Source organism: Lepus europaeus, chromosome 12 (genome assembly GCF_033115175.1).
Source record: "Lepus europaeus isolate LE1 chromosome 12, mLepTim1.pri, whole genome shotgun sequence".
In the NCBI taxonomy this organism is placed as follows: Eukaryota; Metazoa; Chordata; class Mammalia; order Lagomorpha; family Leporidae; genus Lepus; species Lepus europaeus.
The window spans coordinates 61,332,381-61,359,764 of record NC_084838.1 but is presented as its reverse complement, the minus strand read 5'-3'; positions in this window follow the sequence as shown (position 1 = coordinate 61,359,764).

Sequence of the window (27,384 nt, the reverse complement as noted above, 5' to 3'; positions counted from 1 at the left end):
CTCAGCCTCAGCTTGCTCTCTGCTCAACAACCCATTAACTCCTCGGCAGCAAAGAGATGGATACATCACCTCTTCAATTCTGTGGAAACTGTTCGGTATTCTTTTATGTGTTGGTCATCAAGGGTGGCCACAGACATAAAGGAGAGGCTCAGGAAATAAAGTTTATCAGACTCCCAGGTCCTACAGATGGAAGGCACAGCACACCACAAGGGACCAACCCCTGGTGGACAGCAAGTGGAAGACGGGAGCAATGGGAAGGTTTGGGCCAGGGTCGTTGCTGGAGGTTCTGAGGAAAAGGCTATGCTAGGCAGTGCACAGCTGAGGATTGGGTACTGTGAAGAATGTTTTCTTATTGTCTTGTATCTGACCCTGAGGAGATTAAAGCAGAGAATGATTGCCTCAAATAGTGTGGTCATACAGAGGATATCTGACTCTGGATTAGTTTCCATTTCCAAGGCACACTAGGCTGAGCCCTCTTCTTGTTAATGGTGATAAAAACATATAGTTAGTGATCTGGATTCAGTGTAGATGATCCTAGTTTTGTTGGCAACATAAACAATATCATAATCAGGAGTCAGTGGAACAAATGCCATCTTCTCTTCATCAGATCTGATCATGGTATTGACGTTGGCCTCATCGATGTCACAGAGTTTTCCTGCATTCTGTTGGACCTGGTGCTTGTTGGTCTTGACATTCACAATGAACAAGAATATATTGCTTTTTGTCTTCTTCATGGCCAACTCAGCAGTCAGGGGAACGCGATGATGGCGTAGTGGTCAACCTTGCTTCTCCTGGGATGCTCTTCCAAGGATATACAGGCCACCACCAGAGGTACAGTGTCCTGGGCCACAAGAGCAGGATTAACATAAAGAGTGTGTGTGTGTGTGGCTGTGCATGTCATTTAGCTCTGCCTTCTTGGTCTTAGAACCTTTGCTTTGGCTTCCTTCTTCACCTTCAGCACCATCTTGGTGAAAAGCTAGGCTGAGCCCTTATAATTGAGAACTAACTCCCACCTCCTCCCCACCCTAGGGACAGCCCTACTCAGCTAGAAAAGATTTTTACATGAAGAAATGAAACTGCCACACATATCTATATAAAATAAAAGTGGAGGTATCATTGTAATTATGGTCAATAACATAGATGTATCTCATTTATTGGTGACCAGAAGGAAAACACTAAGACCTGAAGTGAGCCAGTGGGTTGGTCATAAAAAGTACATGCAAGTCGCAAGGGTTCTCACTTTATAAATGTGAGGAAGGTTGGGAATGAGGAGGAAAGTTCACACTAGTCACTAATACGGTCTTTGACTTAAAGGGGGAAAAATCATTATTTCTTCACCATAGCAGACTAGATGTAATAGAAGTAATACAGATTTGGAATTAGACAGACTTTGCTGGGAATCTCAAAACAATCACTTGCTGGCTCTCTGACTTCAGGCGGATTATTCAATATACCTGGACCTCCGTTTCATTAACCATAATACAGGGCAAGCAATTACCATCTTGGGGTAAAGATGACAATTATAAGCCATATGTATAAGCTATTACAATTGTCCTAATTACCTGGCTCTCCAATAAAAGACCATAAATAGCAGTTATTTATATTATTTGTTTATGGGTTTATGAAGAGAAGAAAATCATATATGAAAAAATGTTTTCTGTGAAATTTGATAATTATGAGAAAATGGCCTGGTTCTCTAAATAAACACTGACAATATGACTCAAGCACAAATTGTTTACTGGCGAGGAGGAGAGCTTACCTCATTATACTTCCTTTCAAGCTAAGGCACTGGTAAGTTAGGGTTACCACAGGAACAGTGAGTAGGACAGACTCAATTTCTAAGTGTGGGCCCCAAGGAAAGATGCACAATACACCCAGAAAGAAGGCAAAAGTTATCCAGAGGGAAATAATCCCAGTACTTAGAAGATTTCATGTCATGTGGAAGAACAAAAAAAGTAAAAATATTGATTTCAGGAGACCAAAGATGGGTCCAGTAGATCCTTTACCGCTTGAGAACCTGGCAACATATTTTCTCATTTCTCAAATCAGAAAGAGACCCTTTTTTCTGAAGCAATTCTCAAAAACATAATTAGATTTACCTCCTGGTAGTCACTCATACTTTAGTATGAAGTCTTACATTCAAATGGTATCTTCCAAATATCAGACACTGAGGAAAGAATCATGATGGGAAGTATTGAAAGAGAGCACTTTTCAATCCAAATGTAAATTTTTAAACTCTGTTGTCCATTCCATGTCCAAGAAAAGAATCACAGAGAGGGAGATGATAATTTCCAGCTGCCAGAGACAGATGCATTTAGTTCACGGGTTTATCCATAGCAAATAAGGAGATTGAAGTCAAGCTGAGAAAACAGCTGTTGCTGAGAAGGCCAAGACCAAGTGACTTCAAAGATGTGGCAAACCCCATTGCCAAATCAAAGATATGGAGCACATCCACTGGGGTTGCAAGAAAAGATGAAGGAAGGCTACCAGTGGCTCCAAAGTTGAGAAGTGTGTGCCAAAGACAAATGAGTTTACTCAGCAGTTGGTTTTTAATTACTAAGCTGGTCTCTCTGTAGCCACAGGTCTTTCTGCAGTCACAATAGTTCTTACCAGTGGTGATAATTAGCTGTCAGTTACACTACAAGTTCAGGATTGTTCTGAATAGAGCAGCTTAATGGAGGCCTGCCTGACAGAGAAACTATTGAATGAGACTGCAAATGCAGGGGAAACAAAACACCAAAAAACTACCTTCAAAGTGGTAGAAACCAATAAATGAGTCCTTTTAAAAAAAACACTCAACAAGTATGAATTCTTGGGTTAAATATAGGTGATTTTAGACATGGGAACTTCATCTGGTATTGAATTACCAAAGCCTCATCTTCATTGGATCTCAGACATCAAATGCATCCCAAATGTGATAGAACTCATGGACCCAATGGTTTTCTTTGGCCCAGGCTAAATGAACTGGAGCAAGAGATGAAAGCTGGAGAGATGTAGCCTGCATCAGGCTCTCCAATCTCTTGAAGGGTCTTGCTTCTCAATGACAGAGAGTACCTCACTTCTGCAGGCAAGTAAAGGATGTATACACATGTGCCAGGGGCACTTAGTCCAGGCCCGGATAATTCCCAGCATTTCCTACTGAAATCTTTTTTTTTTTATTATTTCAAAAATGTGAATTTACAAAGTGCAACTTTTGTATTGTTGTGGCTTCCCCACCAACCTCCCTCCCTCCCGTGGCCCTCCCCTCTCCCTCTCCCATCCCGCCCTTTATCGAGTTTCATTTTTAATTACCTTCATATACTGAAGATCAACTTAGTATATACTAAGCAAGGATTTCAACAGGCTAAATTCACACAACCGCACAAGGTATAGGGTACTGTTCGACTAGTAGTGTTTTTAAGTTTCATAGTAAAACACATTAAGGACAGAGATCCTACGTGGGGAGCATGTACCCAGTGACTCCCGTTGTTGATTTAACAATTGGCACTCTAATTTATGACGTCAGCAATCACCGAGACTCTTGCTATGAGCTGCCTAGGCTATGGAAGCCCCTTGAGATCACCGACTCTGAACTTGTTTAGTCAAGGCCGTGTCACAGTGGAGGTTCCTTCCTCCCTTCAGAGAAAGGCGCCTCTCCCCTTGATGGCCTGTTCCTTCTGCTGGGGTCTTGTTCACCAGGGTCTTTCATTTAGATTGTTCTTTGCCACTGTGTCATGGCTTTCCATGCCTGTGAGACTCTCATGGACCTTTTAGCCAGATCCGAATGTCCCAAGGGTTGATTCTGAGGCAGGAGTGCTGTTTTGGGCATTTACCATTCTATGAGTCTGCTGTGTGTCCTGCTTCCCCCGCAGGATCATTCTCTCCCTTTTAATTCTATCCTTCATTATTTGCTTACACTGGTCTTATTTGTGAAATCTCTCCAACACATACCCTATCTTTCTGATCGGTTGTGTATTTATACTTATCATTTTACCAAGTGCGCTGGCATTGGTACCTGCCTCCTTGGTAAGATTGAGTTGAAATCCCCTGGCACATTTCTAGTTCCACCATTGGAGGTAAGTCCGAGTGAGCATGTGCCAACCTATATATCTCCTCCCTCTCTTATTCCCACTCCTATGTTTAACAGAAATCACTTTTCTGTTAATTTTAAACACCTAAGAATGATTGTGCATTGATTACAGAGTTCAACCAGTGGTCTTATGTAGAACAAACAGAGCAACAACAACAACCACAACAACAAAAATACTAAAAGGAATAAAATAGTAAGTTGTTCCTCAACAGTCTAGACAAGGGCTGATCCTGTCATTGCCTACTGAAACCTTAAAATGTATTACCTAGGGCAGTTCTCTGTTTGTCTGAATAAATAAGTGTGTGCACAAAGAAATGCATCCTCTTATATGCATGATCACATACTAGCTCTCAAACAAAAAGAACCTCAACAAACTTTGCCAACAGCATCTGAACAAAATAATTACCAAAGAGATAGGAGAGCCAGCCACTTCATACTATGATGCATGTACATCAGAGTGATGCCCACACTCAGAGGATGACCTGGTGGCGCACTCCAGACTACAGCAGCTGCTGCTTCTGAAGCTAAGCTCCACCACTACATTTTCCTTGCATCAGCAGTACACAGCTGCCTTCAGTCATCTCATTGGGGAAGATGGGGAACTTCCCACCTTCCTCTTGAAGAAATGGCATCAGCTGTGCCCCTTTTCCTCTGGCTCCACCTACATTCCACAGCTACATCCAAAAGCTGCTCACTCAGCCACTGCTAACCCTCTCTTGGCAACGAGTCCTGGCTATGTTTGTGACTACAGCTGTTCCATCTATCGGATAGCTAGTGGGTCAGAGGGTGACCTCAAACAACTGCATGATCTTGGATAGGCTAGAAGGAAAAGAAAGTGCTAGCGATCCCAAGGTTTGGTGTTGATAAGTGCATCAGGGTGTACACATGCCTCTGTGGGTATAGATAGGTATGGAGGTGTGTGGTCATGTGATTGGACAGGAAGCTGCATGTGTGATGGTGAGGGGCATGGCTATAGGGGTGGCTGAACTTATACCTGTTTGGTATGTATGAAATGGGTAGTGTATGCACATTACTAGCTCTTCCTCTCAAAAATTAGCAAGCCAAATTAAATTTAGATGTATCATGATGGTCTTTCAAGTACATTACATTAAGTTTCATTGTTTATAAGTTCCAGGCATGTCAAGTGATCTGTTGAAAGAACATCCAAGCCTTTATTCACTGAATCTGAGTTTCTAGTAGTTAAATCCCTCGCTGTTGTTCAGAGGTTCCTAAGCCCTCTTTCAAGATCTCTGCCTGAAGCCAATCCTTTTTTATATTAAACTTTTTATTTATATAAGGTGAATAAATTTCATATATTTCATATATAGATTTAAAAGTATGAAAATTCTCAATCTATCCTCCCTATAGTTCATGCTTCCACCCTTCCTCCTCTCTTCCTTACTTTTTCTTTTAATTTTTACAATGATACTTTCAGTTTATTTTATAATCATAATCCTAAGCCTCTACCAAAGAGTTCAGCAAGTAGTAATTAGAAAAATTACTGTTCCTCAAGAGTATAGACATAGCTGTAAAAAAATCAAATCTCAAAATGTCAATATTGCTCATATACATTTTTGTGCTCTGTATATTGTCACAAATTGGGGAAATACGATATCAGTCTTTTTGGGAGGGAACTATTTCACTAAGCATAATGGTTTTCAGTTGCATCAATTTTGTTCTATCATTTGTTACAGCTGAGTAGTATTCCACAGTGTGTGTGTGTGTGTGTGTACATTTTCTTTAAGCAGTCAACATTTGATGGAGATCTGTATTGATTTCATGTCTTAGCTGTTGTAAATTGAGCTGCTATAAACATGGGAGTACTCATAACTCTTTCAGATGCTGATTTAATTTCCTTTGTATAAAATCCCAGGAGTAGGATGACTGGATCACAAGATAGATTTTAATATTTCTTAGGTATCTCCATACTGTCTTCCATAATGGTTGTACTAGCTTACATGCCAACAAATAGTGGATTAAGGTACCTTTCCCCCCCACATCCTCACCAGCATTTAGTACCTTTTGATTTTTCAATGATAGCTATTAGAACTGGGTGAGGTAGAACCTCATTGTGGCTTTTATTTGCACTTCCCTGATGGCTAGTGATCCTGAGATTTTTTCATGTGTCTGTTGGCCATTTGAATTTCATAACTTTAAAAATGCCTGTTCATGTCCTTTGACCATTTCTTGACTGGATTGTTTGTTTTGCTGTTGTTGCATTTCCTGAGCTTTTTATTTATTCTAGATATTAGTCCTTGATCAGTTGCATAGTTTGCAAGTACTTTCTGCTGTTCTGTTTCCTTCTCCACTTTGTTGAGTGCTTCCTTTGCAGTGCAGAAGTTTCTTAGTTTGATGCAATCCCATTAGTCTACTTTTGCTTTTATTGCCTGTGCTTCTGGGGTCTCTTCCACGAAGTCTTTTCAATATGCCAATGTATTACAGAGTTTTCACAGTGTTTTCCTCTAGGAAATTGATGGCATCAGCTTGTAGATTTAGATCCTTGATGCATTTAGAGTTGATTTTTGTGTAAGGTGCAAGGTAAGTGTCTTGTTGTATATCTGTATCTCTGCACATGAAGATACAGTTTTCCCTGCACTATTTGTTGAAGAGACTGTCCTTCTCCAGGGATTTTTAGCTTGTCAAAGATTAGTGAGTTGTATATGCTTGGATTAATTTCTAGGGTTTCGATTGAGTCTCATTCCTCTGCATGTGTATTTTTGTGTGAGAACCAGGCTGTTTTGATTATAACTGCCCTATAGAATGTCTTGAAATCTGGTATTATGCTGCCTCTGGCCTTATTTTTGTTGTTCAAGATGGATTTAGCTATTCAGAGTCTCCTGTGTTTCCATGTGAACTTTAGCATCATTCTTCTAGATCTGAAAACAGTGTCACTGGTATTTTGACTGGGATTGCACTGAATCTATAAATTGATTTCAATAGTATGGATATTTTGATGATATAAATTCTTCTAATCCATGAATATGGAAGATTTTCTATGTATCTTCTATTTATTTATTTAACATATTATAATTTTATTGTAGAGATTTTTCACATTCTTAGTTAAATTTATTACATGGGATTTAATTTTTTGTAGTTATCATGAACGGTACTGATCTTACAAATTCTTTCTTAGCCATGGCATTGTCTCTGTATACAAAGGCTATTGATTTTTGTGTGTTGATTTTATATCCTGCAAATTTACCAAACTCTTATGAGTTCCAATATTCTCTTCGTGTAGTTTTATGGTTTCCCTATATATAAGATCATGTCATCTGCAAATAGGGATAGTTTGACTTCCTTCTTTCCAATTTTCATCCCATTGATTTCTTTTTCTTGACTAATGGCTCTAGCTAAAACTTCTGCAACTATAATGGGTAGTGATGGTGAAAGTGAGTACCTTTATCTTGTTCTGGATATTAGTGGAAATGCTTCCAACTTTTTCAAATTCAATATGATGCTGGCTGTGGGTTTGTGACATACTGCCTTGATTGTGTTAAGGAGTGTTCCTTCTATTCCCAATTGCTTAAGACTTTTTATCATGAAAGAAGGTTGTATTTGTTTTTTGACAAGCAGAGTGGATAGCGAGAGAGAGAGAGAGAAAGGTCTTCCTTTTCCATTGGTTCATCCTCCAATGGCCGCTGTGGCCAGCACGCTGCAGCCGGCGCACCACACTGAACCGAAGCCAGGAGCCAGGTGCTTCTCCTAGTCTCCCATGGGGTGCAGGACCCAAGGACTTGGGCCAACCTCCACTACACTCACAGGCCATAGCAGAGAGCTGGCCTGGAAGAGGGGCAACCAGGACAGAATCCGGCACCTCAACCGGGACTAGAACCCGGTGTGCCAGCACCGCAAGCGGAGGATTAGCCCATTGAGCCGCGGCTCCGGCCAAAAAGTTGTATTTTATCAAATGTTTTTCTGCATCTATTGAAATAACAGAGTTTTTATTCTTCAATTTTTTAATGTGATGTATCACATTTATTGATTTGCAACTGTTGAACCATCCCTACATACCAGCAATAAATCCCATTTGGTCTGGGTGAATGATCTTTTTGATTTGTTGTTGGATTTGATTAGCTAGTATTTTGTTGATGATTTTTGCATCTATATTCATCAAGGATATTGGTCTATAGTTCTCTTCCTTTATCTTTCTCTAGTTTTGGTATTAAGGTGATATAGACCTCAGATAAGCAGTTTGGGAGGATTCCTCCCTTTCAATTGTTTTCAATAATTTGGGAAGAAATGGGATTAGCTCTTCTTAAAAGTCTGATAAAATTCAGCAATGAAGTCACCCAGTTCTGGGATTTTCTTTGTCACAAAGGTCTTTATTACTGATTCCATCTCCATCATGGTTATTGGCCTTTGAGATTCTGTCTTCATGACTCAATTTTAGTACATTTTATGTGTCTAGAAATCTATCTACTTCTTCTAGATTTTCCAACTTGTTGGTATATAGCTGTTTGTAGTAATTCCTGATGATTCTTTTTATTTCTGTGGTATCTGTTGTAACATTTCCTTTTTCATGTTTGATTTTATTAATTTGGATCTTCTCTTTTTTGTGTAGTTTGTTGGGCCAATGATGTATCAATTTTGTTTATATTTTCAGAAAAATAGTTATTAATTTCACTGATCTTTTATATCATTTTTGGCTTCAATTTTATTTCTCCTCTAATTTTAATTATTTCTTTCTTTCCACTAATTTTGGGTTTGGTTTGTTCTTTAGAGATGCATTGATAGCTCATTTACTTGATGTCTTTTCAATTTCTTGATGTTGGCACTAATTGCTATAAACTTCCCTCTTAACATCGCTTTTCTTTATACTATAAGCTTTGATGTGTTGTCATCTTTATCTTTTTCCATGATTTTATCTCCCTTTTGATTTTTCCTATGACCCACTGTTCATTCAGAAATATGTTGTTCAAACTCCATGTGTTTACATATTTACTAGTTTCTTAAGTTGCCAATTTCCAGCTTCATTCCACTGTGTTCAGAAAAGATACATGGTATGATTACAATCTTTTGAATTGGGTTGAGACTTGCTTAATGGTATAGCATATTATCTATCTCAGAGAAAGTTACATACACTGCTGAAAAGAATGTGTATTCTTCAGCTGTGGAATAAAAGGTTCTGTAGATATCAATTGGTTCCATTTGGTCCTTAGTGTAAATTAACTCTGTTGTTTCTTTGTTGATTTTCTGTCTAGTTGATCTGTCCATTGATGAAACTAAGATATTGAAGCTCCTCATGATTATTGTATTGGATCTATGTCTCCCTTTACATCCATTAACATTAGGGGCATATATATTTACCATAGTCACAACTTCTTGTTGAATTGATCCCTTATTTATTCATAACGCCATTTTTGCCCTTTTTAATAGTTCTTGTTTTAAAGTCTATTTTGTCTGACTTTAGCATGGCTACAACTACTCTTTTGTGCCCTTCATTACCATGGAATATCTTTTCCATCATTTAACTTTTAGTCTCTGTGTATCTTTGTTAGTCGGGTGTATTTCTTATAGGCAACAAATACATAGGTCTTGTTTTTTAATCCATTCAGCCAGTCTGTATCTTTTGATTGAAGAATTTAGGCCATTTACATTTATATTCACGGTAATTACTGATAAAAAGTGAATTGGTCCTGTCATTTTCCCATCAGTATTCCTATTGTTTGCTTTGGATTTCTTCTGTACTTAGAAGATTCTCTACCTTTACATTCTTTTATAATGATTATCTTTCTCTGTTTCTGAGTGTAGCACACCTTTCAGTATCATCTTTAAGGCTGGACAAGTGGTAACAGAGTCTTTCAACTTGTTAGGTTTGGAAAGTCTTTGTTTCATCTACATTTAGAAATGAAAGCTTTGCAGTCTAGGAGAGAACGGAGATACACAGTCCTAGCTCTAAAAGAAAAAAATTGTCAACCCTGTTTACTAAAGTCACCCTTGAAGATGAAATTTATCCAGAAGCTCTTCTTCATTGGGGCCCAGATGTTCAGCACTGACCACATGACTGTACAAAACAGGAATCCCAAGATTACAACTGACATCCATATGGACTTTGTTCTTCCCTATAAGATTTGGCACACATTACTTCATTTTCTCCTTCCTCACCACTGCACAACTGAAATTGGGATATACCTCACCCCACATGCCCACTTTTGCAATTCCTGCCTAATATGAATCATGGATCAGGTATGGTGCAAATTTCTGAGGGACATCCACACTTGGTTTTCTTTTAGACTCTGTGTCCTCACTTGTGCATCAACTTTAAATACAGAGTGTGTCAAGATACTAACCAGCAGAAAATGTTCCATCAGGCATGTAAGCACTCACAAATTCTAAATGGAATTTTTTGTAGTTTTGTGCTTTGTGTTGGTGAATAGCTCATCACCTATTGCAATGGGACCAGTTTTATAAACTGCAAAAATTAATGAGCCCGAGAAACTTATAAACCTCTTCTCCCAAGTCTTTTGTGATAAAAATTGAACTAGTATTTAAGAGCATTTTAGGATCTTTCTCTAAACTGACACCACCTTATTTATCATTTCAGTCTAGCTGAATATTATAAAACATTTACTATATACAAGGGACCTTGCTGGGCTCATTATGATAACATAACTAAGGTATAGAACCACATTATAGTTTCTTTTTTTATTTTTTTTAAAAGATTTATTTGAAAGTCAGAATCACAAGGACAAAAGGAGAGAGAGAGAGAGAGAGGAAGAGAGAGAGAGAGAGAGTGAACCATCAGCTGGTTCACCTCCCAAATGGCCACAATGGTAAGGGCTGGGCCAGGCCAAAGCCAGGAGTCAGGAGCCTCTTCCTTGTCTCCCAGGCAGGTTCAGGGTCCCAAGCACCTGGGCTACTGTCTGCTTCTTTCCCAGGTGCATTAGCAGAGAGCTGGATTGGAAGTAGAGCAGCTGAGACTGGAACAGGTGCCCATATGTGAGTTGTTGGCACTGCAGACAGTGGCTTAACCCACTGTAATCAAGTAGTGGAGGATGGTGCATAGTAGCCAACCACTCTCAACCCTCCCAGTATTAAACGCACATTGACTATTGGAGTTGATTTTTTTTTTATAAAAAAATTTAGGTAAAGGGTTCCCCCTGCCAAAGCTCTTGCTTTTTTTTTTTAATGATTTGCTTATTTATTTAAAAGTCAGAGTTATATATATAGAGAGAGATCTTCCATTCACTAGTTTATTCCCCAAATGGCCACAATGGCCAGGGCTGGATCTGGCTGAAGCCAGGAGCCTGGAACTCCATCCAGGTCTTCCACATGGGTGCAGGGGCCCAAGGACTTGAGCCATCTTCCAATACCTTCCCAGGAGCATTTGTAGGGGCTGGATTGGAAGTGGAGCAGCCAGGATTCAAATAACACCCATATGGGATGCCAGCATTGCTGTGAAGTTAACCCACTGCACCACACTGCCTGCCTCCAAATTTTTTACTATTACTAAAACTTCTTATTCTTTAAAAAATTCAATAATTTTTAGGGGCTTTTTTTTCTCTTTATATACAGAAGATCAATTTAGTATAAAGATTTCAACAGTTTGCACCCACATAGAAACACAAAGTGAAACATACTGTTTGAGTACTAGTTATAGCATTAAATCAAAATGTACAAAACATTAAGGACAGAGATCCCACATGAGGAGCAAGTGCACAGTGGCTCCTGTTGTTGACCCAACAAATTGACACTCTAGTTTATGGCGCCAGTAACCACCCTAGGCTGTCGTCATGAGTTGCCAAGGCTATGGAAGCCTTCCAAGTTTGCCGACTCTGATCATATTTAGACAAGGTCATAAAAGACAGAGTGAGGATAGTAACCAATGATCCTAAGAGTGGCATTTACCAGGTTTGAACAATTATACAGCATTAAGTGGGGAAGAGGACCATCAGTACACACAGGTTGGGAGTAGAGCCATTGGTGGCAGAGGTTATGATTACGAAGGAATGAGGCCCAAGTACGCTAGACAGGGTCTAGAACAAAGGACAGAGTCATTATTAGAGGAGCTAAGAAAGGTGCTGTCTAAGCTACAATGAAGTTTTCTGATTTAGAGGCAAATAGAACCTGATAGAAGGGGCTTGATAATAATCTGGTGGGCTTTAGGCCTTGTAAGTTAAGAGGCCCAGACCTATCTATCTCTTCACATGGGGTATATCCTAAGGGAGGTGTGAACCTCCTAGGGGAAGGCACTCTGTTGACTTTCATTACTTGGCTGGCCTGGGAGGAGAGCTGGCCAGGTAAAGGCAGGGGGCATCTCTAACAAGAAATTTACAGTTCTGCCTGCAATGTTGCTGACCCTACTTGACCATACCCTTAGCTGCCGTGGTCACTTTGGAAGTTGGGCTGAGTGAAGGGCTTTTCAGCTTAGAGCCAATAAGATCTGTGGCTCTGACCTTGGGCATCCTTCGACTCCAGGGCAGGTCCATTTCCAGTGATCCAACTCTTGGCAGAGCTCCCAGGGCTCTTCACAAGCTGACTTCTGCTGAAGCCCAGGCTTACCACATTGAAAGCCACTGCAGTGGACTGGCCTGTTGGGTCTCCTTGAGGGCAGATCACTGTACAGATCAGCCATTAATAGGCCTGCCACCATTTCTTCTGATGCCTAGCTTTCTTTTCCTCCTGGTTTGTGTTAAAGCAGACCAGAGGATGCAAGTCAAGGGAGTGCCCGTGTCCCATCTCTAATCTTCGGTGGCCTGAACTACAAGTCTATAGTCACAGGCATGTTCTGTAGTAGTTTTTCTAAGGTAGACAATGCCCATGAGGGAAATTATATTCTCACTTAAAAACTTTCTTTCCCTTTGGTCTGAAAGGAAGGTTTTTTCTACTTACTGCTTACTTCGCTGATGATGAAGTGAATCTAGCTATGAGATTATTATTTAAGTTCTTATTGAAAACCTTTAGTTTCAATTGTTACCATGAACTCACTAAGTTGTATGGAGATTCATTATATAGGTCTTGTCCTGTCACATTTCCATGGTTTCTTAGGCTTCCTTTTACCTGCAGTATCCAATAGCACATTATAGTTTCTTACAATCTCTCTGAACCATATAAGTCAAATCATATTGTAAATGGCACAGGGGGATAAATTACTATTGAAAGAAAGGTAGGATATTATGGAGAAAACCTATATGGTTCACCTAATGAATGAATAAAAGGTTGTTTAATTAAAATGAAATAAGGGATACTGCAGGTAAAAGGAAGCCTAAGAAACATCATGGAAATGTGACAGGACAAGACCTATATAATGAATCTCCATACAACTTAGTGAGTTCATGGTAACAATTGAAACTAAAGGTTCAGGAAGATCAGATTTTTTTTTTTTTGACAGGCAGAGTTAGACAGTGAGAGAGAGAGAGACAGAGAGAAAGGTTTTCCTTTTCCGTTGGTTCACCCCCCAAATGGCCGCTACGGCCAGCGCTCTGCATCGATCTAAAGCCAGGAGCCAGTTGCTTCCTCCTGGTCTCCCATGCGGGTGCAGGGCCCAAGGACCTGGGACGTCTTCCACTGCCCTCCGGGGCCACAGCAGAGAGCTAGACTGGAAGAGGAGCAATCGGAACAGAATCTGGCACCCCAACTGGGACTAGAACCTGGAATACCAGCGCCACAGGTGGAGTATTAGCCTAGTGAGCCACGGCGCCGGCCGGAAGATCAGATTTTTAAAAGAACATCAAGGCTAATCTTTAACTTCAGTCACTGGGGTTAAAATATTTAAGAAGGATATAAGAAAAAGACAAGAAATCCTATCATGGGTACCAGTTCAGGGACAGTAACATGGGAGCTGGTGTTGTGTCATAGTGGGTTAAGAAACCATCTGCAGTGCTGGCATCCTACAAGTGCAGAGATTTGTGCCTCAACTGCCCCTCTTCCAATCCACCTCCATTCTGATGTGATGAGAAAGGAGCAACATTGACACAAGTTCTTGGGCTTCTGCACCCATGTGGGAGACCCAGATGAAACTCCCGGCTCCTGACTTCAGCCTGGCCAAGCCCTGGCCATCAGCACCATTTGGAGAGTAAATCAGTAGAACATTCTCTCTCTCTTTCTCTCTCTCTCCCTTCTCCTTCTCTCTCTCTCTCTCTCCCCCTCCCTCCCTCCCTCTCTGTAACTCTGCTTTTCAAAAAATAAATAAATCTTTAGAAAAAGACACAGTAATGTGAAGTTATGATATGTACTAAAACCCCTTTCCTACTGGAGTAAGCAAGTAGAGACATCTCAATGTTCAACATCTCAATGCTGCATATTCCTGACTAAGGGCTCTCTATCAGAAGGACCTCACAGAAGCATCAGCAGAGCAACCTCGCTGAAGTATACAGAAAGGGTAAGAGGTATCTTCTTTTGGGGACCTGAGTTTGAGACAGTACTTACCATCTTCATCTTTTCTCCATGTGAGAGGGAGTGTGTGTAAGGAAGCAGATTGCTTTACTTCTCCCTCTCCAACTAAGTCAGGTTTCCCCTAGAGACTTTCTCATGAAATTTGAAAGTATCATTAGCAAGGAAAAGCTGTTAGGAGCCTTGGTTGCCCCTGGAGGCTCACAGACCCAGGAAATTGCACAGAACATCTAATGGATCCTAAGTGTAATTGGGTGAGTCATAAGACATCAAGGTTGCTTCCACCTCTGGGTACCTTGCAGTTTCACAAATGTTAAGGCAGATGTAGTAAAGATTCCCAGTTTCCTATAGACCAAGCTTATTTCACCAAATAGGGTATAGGTAGCAACCAGCTGGTTAGACTGAGAAATGGTGGACTGGCATGAAGGGAATGCAGAAAGTCACTACCAGTCCTGGGTGGGGGTGGGGACTGAACTTCCACCATTAAGACTTCTGGCTTGGCATTGAAGACCACCTAAGACAGCATACTGATGAAGTAAATGCTGGCTATCAATACCCAGAGATAGATCCTTAAAGATCTCAGCTGGCTGTGAGCAAGGATTGCCAGTCTGATACCCCCAACATGCTCACAATGACATGACCAATTTCCTTCATTCACCCTCATTTTCTTAGACCCACCACCAGCAGAACTGCTGCCTGACCTGGGAAGGAAAAAGACAATGAGTGAATCATACCCCACCCTTCTGCATTCAGCTTCCAGCAACCTAATAAAGTAAGTTTAGTTAAAGATTTGATGCTTGGAACTGAGACCATGATTTTAATAACTAAATTGCGAAAAAGTCACTAAATTAAGCTGATAATCACTCAAAGGAATAGAGAGGAAAGCTTTCCCAGTACTCATAAGGATAAGACTCAACTTAGTATAGTTAGTAGCAGTCTGGAGAAAAGAATATATAGCTGTATGAATTGAGTGTTGAGACATACTGATTAAAAAATTCAAATGGTAAGCAGTAGGATCTGAACTGCAAAACTAGTAATAATATAAAAGATATAATCACTATTTGATGAATTAGAGAGAATAACTTGACTCATGAGCAAAAACATATTTTAAAAAAAAAAAACCTGGTAGGCACCGTGGCTCAATAGGCTAATCCTCCACCTGCGGTGCCAACACACCAGGTTCTAGTCCCAGTCGGGGTGCCGGATTCTGTCCCAGTTGCCCCTCTTCCAGGCCAGCTCTCTGCTGTGGCCCAGGAGTACAGTAGAGGATGGCCCAAGTCCTTGGGCCCTGCACCTGCATGGGAGACCAGGGGAAGCACCTGGCTCCTGGCTTCGGATCAGTGTGGTACGCTGACCGCAGTGGCCATTGGAGGGTGAACCAACAGTAAAGGAAGACCTTTCTCTCTCTCTCTCTCTCTCTCTCTCTCATTGTCCACTCTGTAATTTTTTTGGATTACTCATGTAATCCAAGCATGGAGGAAAGTTAGAAAAGGCTTCCTGAGTAAGTGACATGTATGGATGTCCATTCTGGATGGGCAGAATTTAAGCAAGAGAAGAAATGCACCCGGAAACCATTCTAGATGTACATGGTGCTTTGAAGAAAGTGCAAGGTATGGTAAAAAACAAACCCTAACTCACATTTTCCTCCCCATACAACAACAACAAAAGACTAATCAAGAATTCTTTTAAAAATCCCATGAGAGGGGTAGGCATTTGGCCTAGTGGTTAACGAATCCATGTTCCATTTTAGAGTGCCTAGGTTCAAGTTCTGGCTCCACTCCTGATTCCAGCTTCCTGCTAATGCACATCCTTGGAGGCAGCATTGATGGCTCAAGTTCTTGGGTCCCTGACATCCATGTGAATGGCCTTATTTCCCAGCTCCCAGCATCAATTTTGACTGGTCTCAACTGTTGCAGTCCCTCTGTCCAAAAGAAAGTGGGAAAGGGGACGAAGGTCAGGAAGAGAGGGAGAGGGAGGGAGGGAGGGAGGGAGGGAGAAGCATTAAAAAGAAAATCACACAATAATCTGTGGCCTACAGTACCAGGAAAATGCATGTATTTACTCAGACCCAAAATTTTGAAAACAATTTCAGGAATGTTCATAATTCTCATAATTTCCTTTAGAGAATTGTTTTCTAGCTTGGGCAATGGGATGGTAGTGATTCCACTGAGCAAAACAGGTCAACAATAGCTGAATGGTCTGTTAAGAGAAATCCCAAATGTATATCAACAAGCCAAAGCCCTGAAAGTAGAGTTATAGAAAACAAGGGAGACAGAAAGATAGATCTTCTACCAACTGGTTCATCCTCCAGATGGCTGCAATGGCCAGGGCTTGGCCAGACTAAGACCAGGAGTCAGGAGCTTATCCAAGTAGCAGGGGCCCAAATACTTGGGTTCATCTTCTGCTGCTTTTTTCCAGGCTATTAGCTGGGAACTGGATTGGAAGTGGAGCTGCTGAGACATGAACCAGGGCCCACATGGTATGCCAGCATCACAGGCAGTAGCTTTATCCATTGTGCCATGCCAGCCACCAAAAATCCTCTTTTAATGTCTATATTTATATCTTCAACATCTGCACTCAAATTTCCCCAGGATGCTCAAACTAAACATATCCAAAACTGAACAATCAGCTTCTCTCCAATGCTACTCTTTTATGTTGCCTATCTTTATAAAAATACCATTACTCCCACACTGGCTGCTTAAACTAAATTCTCCAGTAATATTCTTGACCATTCTTATTCATTTTTCTCAAAAACAATCAGATACCAATTTATGTAGCTCTTAACTTCATTTACCTCTGTTCTCACTGTTATTTATTATGAAAACTTACTGTGTCTATCAGCTTCTAATTTTTCATTTCCAATTTATTCAAACTACTCCATCTAATTAATGTTTCCTAACTAATAAACTGATCATGTCATTTTAAATATTTAAGTCCATCAATGGCGACCATGGCCCTTATGATGAATTCCATACTCCCTGCCTTGGTCTCATGGCGGTTCTGATCTAGCCCCTGGTTTTCGTGCATCTTGTTTATTCTCTGCACACATAAGTCACACCATACCTTGCACTTTCTTCAAAGCACCATGTACATCTAGAATGGTTTCCGGGTGCATTTCTTCTCTTGCTTAAATTCTGTCCATCCAGAATGGACAGCCGTACATGTCACTTACGCAGGAAGCCTTTTCTAACTTTCCTCCATGCTTGGATTACATGCCCCTCCCCTGCTCTCGCCTCACTTGCTCTGCTTACTCTTAAAGCACAGGACTACCTTGAATTGCAATTGCCATTTGCCAATCCTTAGCAATCTAAGGGTGAATATGTTGTTCATTCCCATATCTCTGAGACATAATGCAGTTCCTGGAACCGACTAAGTGCCCCAAAAGTATTTGATGGTGGCATGAATAAATGAAGAAGGAATAGAAATCAGAAAGTGGGGTGGTGATATGGATGTGGAAGCAAACTCCAGTAAAACCACGTCTCAATTTTCTGAATTCTGGAAAGTACTCGCAATCTCATTACTATCTCCACACCTTTGTTCTTACCTCTGCTCCCTCTTGGAATGTTTCTTTCTTCTGCCCCTCCCACACATACCTATTTCTCCAGAGAGACTTGCCCAACTCATAAACACCCACATTGACTTCTTATTTCTCTGAACCCCTGTGGAACTTATTACCTATAAAATTATACCTTAGAACATGATTATATACTGTCTTATAATTTCTCTAATAGTTTCATTTGAATAAGTTTTGTCTCTGTCTTGAGAAGCTTTACTTCACTTATAAAATAAAAGGTTTTGTGGGTTTCCTCCTCATTGAACCTACCATAGACCTGAGTACTTAGTGATATGCTGGGAAAAGTTGGCACATCATAATCCCTGTTGATTAATTGACATCTTTAACAATCATCAATATCTTTTTATTCAGCAATAAGCCTTATGAAATTTTCCTAATCATTTCATTTCCAACCCAGGAGTGAATCAGGGAGCCTGGCCCTGCTTGAAAAATAGATCTGTTGATAATAGTCTTTCTACTTTTAATCTAAGCATCTATCTTGGAAAATTCATTCATTTAATAAACATCTATTAGGATTAATTATGTGCTATACCCTCTCAATCCCACTACTACCCTCAGACTACTGTACACCTGTGATACATGACTATAGTCATGGTGATTGGCGGGTTTCCTTGATGCAGAGCCTGAGACCTAGGTACTTGTGAGTGTTCTCAGGGGAAGAGGAGTGAAGGCAGCAGAGTAAGTCAGAAGAAAGCTAAAGCTGTGTGTGGTCCCAGCTACAGTTCAACTCTAGCCTGGTCCCACAGCAAGGTCTGGAGCATGAATTTCTCTAAATGGCCCTACCTTGAGACAGTGGTTGATTTTTGTACTCCTTTAGTCATTGGCTATGGATTGTTGATGGATCTTCCATGATACAGAGATTCCTTTTTTAGCCACATGTCACTCTATAGAGAAAGAGCAACTGTCAGCTAAGATTATGCACTGCTTGCACAAAAAGGGTCTGGAGGGACACCAGGAGTGTTCACAATAAATGGGCATACATCTATTTTTTAATTTTTTATTTCATAAATGTGAATTTACAAAGTGCAACTTTTGTATTGTGCCTTCCCCACCAACCTCCCTCCCTCCCGTGGCCCTCCCCTCTCCCTCTCCCATCCCGCCCTTTATCGAGTTTCATTTTTAATTACCTTCATATACTGAAGATCAACTTAGTATATACTAAGCAAGGATTTCAATAGGCTGCATTCACACAACCGCACAAGGTATAGGGTACTGTTCGACTAGTAGTGTTTTTAAGTTTCATAGTAAAACACATTAAGGACAGAGATCCTACGTGGGGAGCATGTACCCAGTGACTCCCGTTGTTGATTTAACAATTGGCACTCTTATTTATGACGTCAGCAATCACCGAGACTCTTGCTATGAGCTGTCTAGGCTATGGAAGCCCCTTGAGTTCACCGACTCTGAACTTGTTTAGTCAAGGCCGTGTCACAGTGGAGGTTCCTTCCTCCCTTCAGAGAAAGGCACCTCTCTCCTTGATGGCCTGTTCCTTCTGCTGGGGTCTTGTTCACCAGGGTCTTTCATTTAGATTGTTCTTTGCCACCGTGTCATGGCTTTCCATGCCTGTGAGCACATACATCTATTTTTACAGAAAATATGCTCCATCCAGTAAATCTAGACCAGAATTTAAGACAACCATTAATTAGAAACAGTGAAAGGCTGCTCTTACCTGAAGCTAGAGTATACACAAGATGACGGTCATACGTTGCTAAGGCACTAGTCTTCCTAAACATTCTGTTTAGACAACAGTTATAGAACTATAGATAAAACAACTCTCCAAGAAATCTACTCTGTTTTTAATCAGAAAATAAAATTTGGAGATGTGGGGAGATGATTTAAGATGCGATCAATGCCAACCTGACAAACTATTCTAGAGACATAAATGGTCTATTTTGGTCATTTGTTTCAATAATGTTAGCTCAGTTATTCCTGGCCTTCTGTGAGAAACTTTATAGAGCAAAAGCAGTCTCTAAAGCCAGATTTCATTTGGTTTAATGCCTAGTTATTCTCTATCTCCATTCATCTCAGAGTTCCAGTTCTCAGGCCAACATAAGCCATTGCTATTTTTCAAACATCTTCCTTGTTAATCAGTTATTCATCTCTGATACAGAAAAGTCTTGAACTCAAAACACAGCTAATCCATTAGTCAGGGAAAGGTTCACTTGCTATGGTGTCTACTTTGCTTCTGCCTCTCCTCTCAGTGCTCAGACCCATGTTTGACAGCAGGGAAACAGGACTTTCATGGCCATTCCCATGTTTACCCCTGGCAGGTGACTTTCTCCTTTGGCAGAACTGGCTGGCTGTAGCACCTTTCACAATTCTGGCTGACAAGTCTTCCCCTTACCAATCTGTGTGTGCCCACTGGCATGACACAGCCATCTATCCACTTCAGGGTGTGGTAGGATTATGTTTAATGGAGCCAGGTTTCTGCCTTAGTTTCCTCAGGCCCCTGCATGCCAGCCAAATACTCTGTAGTCTCAGAAAGAAATGTTCCGAAGTACAGAGAGATAGACAGCAGTCACTGCCACTAAATTACAACAAAGAGCATGCCATTAAAATGCAGGGCAATTAGCTATCAGTTGGCATCTTGATGGGCACAGAATACAGAGGGAACAGTAAGAGTGAACTTTACCATTTGCTGGTTTTTAAAAAAATTTTCTTCAGCTGCTCTGCAAAGCTGAAGATCTTAATTGTCTCGGGGTTGTACGTGAAAGACCTAAGAAATAACCACATTCATTTCCATCCACCTACCTGGCAATATAATAGGAAAATGCAGGGATTAAATAAATTCCAGAATACCTTGATATGTAGAGACATGTCTTATTTATGTCTGTAAATTCAATGCCTGTGTAACCCAAAGTAGCTCAAAGCCTAGTATAAAGTAGGCACTCAATAAATGCTTATTGAATGAAACAATTAATTTTTAACAGGTCCATGTCCATTATTTTTCAAGTACATAATATATTATCCCCACTGTACTCTAGGTTATTAGAACTGTAAAAACTGGAGAAACGATCAATTTAACCAAACTTTGTAATTATCTCCATAATTATGTATGTCAACCTTCTAACCAGATGTTTCTCCAAATATTAGAAACAAGAGACTTTCTCATTGTCAGAGTTAGAATTGAGAGACTAATGTTAATATTGGATTAATGTTGGATCATTCAGGATCTGATTTGTTGAAAGACATTTGATGCTGCTAGGTTTCTGAAAATTTTATACACATATATACCTGACTCAGGGGAGTAGTAGTTTGTCTGATATATCATTCTATGATCTGTTTTCATCTATGCCAAAGCACCCATTAACACATGGATCATAAAGGGGGGAAAAACTTATGCAAAAGTCCCTGAAAAGAAAAGAAACACTTATACAACTTTAATAATGTTCAAAATTATCTTAAAGTGGGAGGTTGTCCCTTATTAGACATTTTGACCTCCTCATTTTGAATGGGAAAGATATTCTTTGATTTTTGTTTTCACTGAGCTGTTGATAATGACAGTACATAACAGAAGAGAATCTTTTATAACTTTTTCACAGAGTAGCCAAAAGACAAAATGTCAATCTTTTACCTTAATTCATAACTAAAAGTAAGCAACATACAACACAATGACAACCACCAAAGTTACATTTGATAAAATTTCTTGGAAAATTGATAACCTGAACTGGAAAATTTAGGCTTCATAATAAAAAGTCTATAAAATGTGAAACTATAGTTTCATAAGATAAATTTGACAAAAATTGAATACAGGAAATAATTTTTGTTCCAGTGTTTTTTGAATTTGTAATACAGACATATGAATATGTATAAAATTGAGAGGATTGAAAATGAATGTATAGAATTAAAAAATTAACCAGTTTGACTCCTTTTCCCTCAACCATGCAAATTTACTTGATGTAAATGGCAACTATAAGCACATCTTCTTTTATACCTTCCACAGATACTATTGTAGTATGGACCCAGAAATAGAACTTCTGTGTCATAGGTGTATTCATTTTATATTTTTATCATTTTTGTATTTCTTAATGATTGATCTGTATTCGTATTTTATATTTTAATATTAATAAAAATTTAAAATTTTAAGAACCCATTCATAAATTATGATTTATCATTAAAATAAAGTTTCCATTATAACAAAGATATTATAGCAAAGTTTCCATTTTATTGGTTATTACTATAGGGTTCACTCTCACAGATAGGGGTCTTTCTGAATTGTGTGTCCTGGCAGATTAAATACATCTTCAACCCTCTGTTTGGCAATGAAAGTACTCCAAGAAATACTGCATTTTATTGGTGAATTTCAGTCCCAAATGGAAGATCTTTCACTGGCAGCCAAAAACTGCATCTTTTGTATGCGCCACAAGACATTACAGAAGTTCATCTTTGAGTCAGAGGGGAATAAAGACAAACCAAGAAGCCAAAATACAGACCAGCAGGCCTAACTCACGGAGCTGACTAGAGACTGAAAGTGCCTGTCCATCATTAGATACAGGTCTTAGTGTAGGCTGTTGCTACTGTATGCAACAGGTAAAGTGATGGGTGTGATGTGAAATAAGGAATTCTTTTTTTTAAGATTTATTTATTTATTTATTTTAAAGGCACAATTAAAGAGATAGATCTTCCATCTACCATGCACTCCCCAAATGGCTGCAATGGCCGAGCCTGGGCCAGGCTGAAACTAGGATCCTGTAACTCCATCCAGGTTTCCTAGGTGTGTGTAAGGGTCCAACCATCTGGGCCATGTTTTGCAGCTTTCCCAAGCACATTAGCAGAGAGCTGGATGGGAAGTGAAGCAGCTGGGACTCAAGCAGCACCCTTATGGGATTCCAGCACTGCAGGTGGTGGCTTAATCCAGTTGTCCCCAGCTTTAACAGTGGAAATTGTTAAGCAGAGGGGTAAAGACTTTGGAGTCAGAGATACCTGGGTTCAAAATCCTAGTTCCCACTAACTGTGTGGCCTTGATCATGCTGCCTCCCCTCTCTGTGACTCAGTTTTTCAATCTGTAAATGATAATAGATACTTTGATGTGGAGGATTTGGAAATCATTTGCATAAAGGACCTGGCCCACAATCAATACTGCAGAAATGGTCAGTGTGACTGTGCTTCTCACAGTTAGACTCCAGTATCTTGATTCTAGAATTTTCTATGTAAATGAAATCCAGCCAGAGCCCAGGATGAAGAGAACTCTCAGAGAGGAGATGCAGTAAATGACTTTAACTCCTCTTTTCTTAGGAGCCTTCATCCTACAGGGAAATTAGATTTTCATTTTGAACTTCATTTATTTACTTTAATGTTATCTATAAATACAGGCATATGTGTTTGTTAAGACTAAGAGTTTCCTATTCCTTAATCACAGGGCATTTAACAAAATTGGAAAACTTAACATTGTTGATAGATTATGATTATTTAAAAAAACATTCCAAATTCAAATTTTGCAGGGCATCACCTGATGATTTATGTAAATTTATTTTCATCTAGATTAGGATCAAATACATTATTATGCTTTGCATACTATTCTAAAAGCAAATCATATCTTGTTTAGGATATCTTTATAGGTAATAAAGCTATAAAGAAATTAAAGAAACTGTTCAACACAAAAGTCTGTATAATGCTTCCTTCTGGGAGACGTCCCAAGAAGAAGTATCATTTAGGATTCCTCTAAGATGCCAAGAATAATTTATTTCCTGGGTGGAGATTTCACAAGTTATCTTTGTTATTGTGGAGGAATAGTATATTTCACATTAGTTTTGGGTTTTTTTGTTTTGTTTTGTTTTGTTTTGTTTTGTTTTGTTTTAAGAGCGATCATCTGAGTCTGCTAAACCAGACTAAAGTAAGGACGTGCTAAACTACTCTTATTTAGATGGGCTTACATTACCTAGTTTGAACCAAGTGAAGAAAAATTCTATCTTTTCTTCAGTCATGTTGGTGTCAGGAAAGAAGCGTGGTCTGTTAGTGAAACAGTGCAACGCTAAGGTCACTCCCATTCCACTACTACTAGCTTGATGCTGCGCCTCCTTCTCTAACCTGAAAAACTAAGATAAACGTACTTCAAAGCTGTATTAAAGACATAAAAGATGAATGCATTTAGTACTGCATTCAGTTGCCTTATTCATAATACACATTCAAGTAGACATACCTTTCCTCTTTTCACAGGCAGGCTCAATTCACTGATAAACTAGCTTAACATGAAGTGATGTTGTTTTAACATTTAATTATTCATTCAAAATGCAGAGTGGTAGAGAGGGAGAAGAGGATGGGAAGGGTGAAGAAGAGGGGAGGGGCAGTGGAGGAGACACACACACACACACAGAGAGAGAGAGAAAGAGAGAGCGAGAGAGAGAAATTTCTATCTACTGTTTCACTCTCCTATACCAGCTATAGCAAGGGCTGGGCCAAAATGAAGCCAGGAGCTCCATCTTGGTCTCCCATGTGAGTGGCAGGGACCCAAGCACTTGAACTATCATTTGCTTTCCCAGGCACATCAGCAGGAAGCTGGATCAGAGCAACTGGGGCAGGTTCTGGCACTCAGACATAGGATGCTGGTGGGTCAAACGGAGATCTAACCCACTGCATCACAATGCTGGCCCTGAGGGCTTTTTGTTTTATTTTTGCTTTTCCACTAGCTTTTATTATTATTTATTCCTTATTTCTCAAGTCAGTGACTCTCCCAACCACCCAACACAGCTGTTTAGGAAACAAGACTTTTTATGTTTGGGTCTAATCCCCCTTCCCATAGCTTTTCTACATTTTATACTGGGCTTCCATCTCCCTCATTGGAAGTCACATCTAGAACAGAGGAATTTTCTTAGTTTTCATTCAAATCCTACTCAGATGAATGAATGAATCTCAGTCTCTTTGCTATAGACATGTCCCAAATTGTTTTAATTTTATAATTATTTCAGAGTAAGCTTCCAGCATTTTAAGTTTATACCAAATTTAAATATAAAGTGAGTTAGGAAAGATTCCTGTTTTTCTATTTTTGAAAGTATTTGTAAATGACTATAATTATCTGTTTCATGAAAATTCTGTAAAACTCAATCTTAAAATGGGATACAGTTTGTATAATGTTTATTTGTATGCAAGGGTGTATATTTGGGGTTTGTAGATCTTTAACGATTGATTCAATTACTCTAATGATTCGTTATTATGTTTTCCCTGAGGGTGATCATTTTATCTAAATTTTCTGAATATTAGCATAAAAATTTTGAATATACTATTATTTATTTGAAATCACTGCTTTGTAGTAATTTTCTTTGTTTGTCCCTACCATTTGCTAATCTCACTCTTTTCATTCAGTCTTGTTGGGTTTACTCATTTGAGTACATTTTTAAACAAGTGACTGTTGATTTTAGCTGTTGCATCTTTTTATTTCATTAATTTTTGTTTGTAATATGGCCTTCATGCTCCTTTGTGTAAGAATATTTTGCTATTCTTTATCCAACTTAAATTGCATGCATTGATCATTAATTTTCAGTGTTTCTTTCTTCCTAACATAAGTGCTTTGTGTTGGGAATTTTCTTGAATATAATAATTTAGCTGTATCTCACAAGTTGGATGCGTATTTTGTTCACTCATTACTGTTCAGGACTAAGGATTTTGTAATTTCCATTTTAACTTGCCATTTTTTCTGTACTATTTTTGAGGTAGGTTTTTAAAGTTTAAATATATATAAGATTATAAAAATTATTATTTCTTTGAAAGACACAGAGAGGGGGGTCAGTGCTATGGCATAATGGGTAAGGCCACTACCTGCCGTGCTGGCATCCCATATGGGCTCCGGTTCTAGTCCTAGCTGCTCCACTTCCAATCCAACTCTCTGCTATGGCCTGGATGGCCCATAGTCCTTGGGTCCATGCACCCACATGGGAGACCTAAAGGAAGCTCCTGGCTTCTGGCTTTGGATCAGCACAGCTCCAGCCATTGCAGCCAATTGGGGAGTGAACCAGCGGATGATGGAAGACCTCTCTTTCTCCCTCTCCTTCTTTCTCTAGCTCTGACTTTCAAACAAATAATATTATAAAACAACAACAAAAAAGAAAGACATGGAGAGATAGAGAGATGGCCTATCTACTGGTTTACTCTCCCAATGTCTGCAAGAGCCAGGGCTAGGCCAAGCCAAAACCAAGAGTCAGAAATTGAAAGAATTTGTCACCACTCATCCAGTCTTACAAAAGATGCTTCAGGATGTGCTACAAAAGGAAAGACAGAAACACAATCATTATTATGAAAGAATGTGAAGGTAGAAAATATTCCAGTAAAAGTACAAAGGAAATCCAAAGTGAACAATATGAATATTTATGGAAAAATGGCAGAACCAAGTTGTTACATATCAATAGTAACCTGGAATGTAAATAATCGCAACTTTCCAGTTAAAAGATACAGACTGGTCAAATGGGTTAAAATACAAGACCTACCTATTTGCTACATCCAGGAAATACACATAACCAACAAAGAGACATGCAGACCAAAAGTGAAAGGATGGAAAAGGATATCATATATTAACAGAAAGAAAAAGAGCTGATGTAGCCATGTTAATATCAGACAAAATAGACTTTAACACTAAATCTGTTAAAATAGACAAAGAAGAGCACTATATAATGATTAAGTGATCAATTCAAAAGGAAGATGTGACTATAATAAGTGTATATGCATCCAACTACAGGTTATCTGGCTATTTAAAAGAAATGTTAATGGATCTAAAGGGAAACATAGATTCCAATACAGTAGTAATGGGGGACTTTAACACCCCACTTTCAGCAATGCACAGGTCAAGCAGACAGAAAATGAGCAAGGAAACAACAGAGTTAATCAACACTATGGACCAAATGGACCTAATTAATATCTACAGAACTTTTAATCCCATAGCTGCAGAAGATACGTTTTTCTCACCAGTATATAGAACTTTTTCTAGGGTAGGCCACATGCTAGGCCATAAAGCAAGTCTCAGCAAATTCAAAAAAATCTAAATCATGCCATGCATCTTCTCTGACCGCAATGGAATAAAACTAGAAATCAACAACTCAAGAAACTCTAGATCATATGCAAACATATAAAGACTGAACTAGATGCACCTGAATGAACAGTGGGTCATAGAAGAAATCAAAAGAGAAATAAAAAAATTCTGGAAACAAATGAAAATGACAGCAAAACATATCAATATTTATGGGATACAGCAAAAGCAGTGTTAGGAGTAAAGCTTATAGCAATTAGTGCCTACATTAGGAAATTGAAAAGGCACCAAACAAATGAGCTATCACTGCATTTCAAGGACCTATAAAAACAACAACAAACCAAACTGAAAATTGGTAGGAGAAATGAAATAATTAAAATTAGAGAAGAAATAAACACAATTGACCAAAAAAATAAAAACCAAAAAAAAAAAAAATCAGTGAAATGAAGAGCTGTT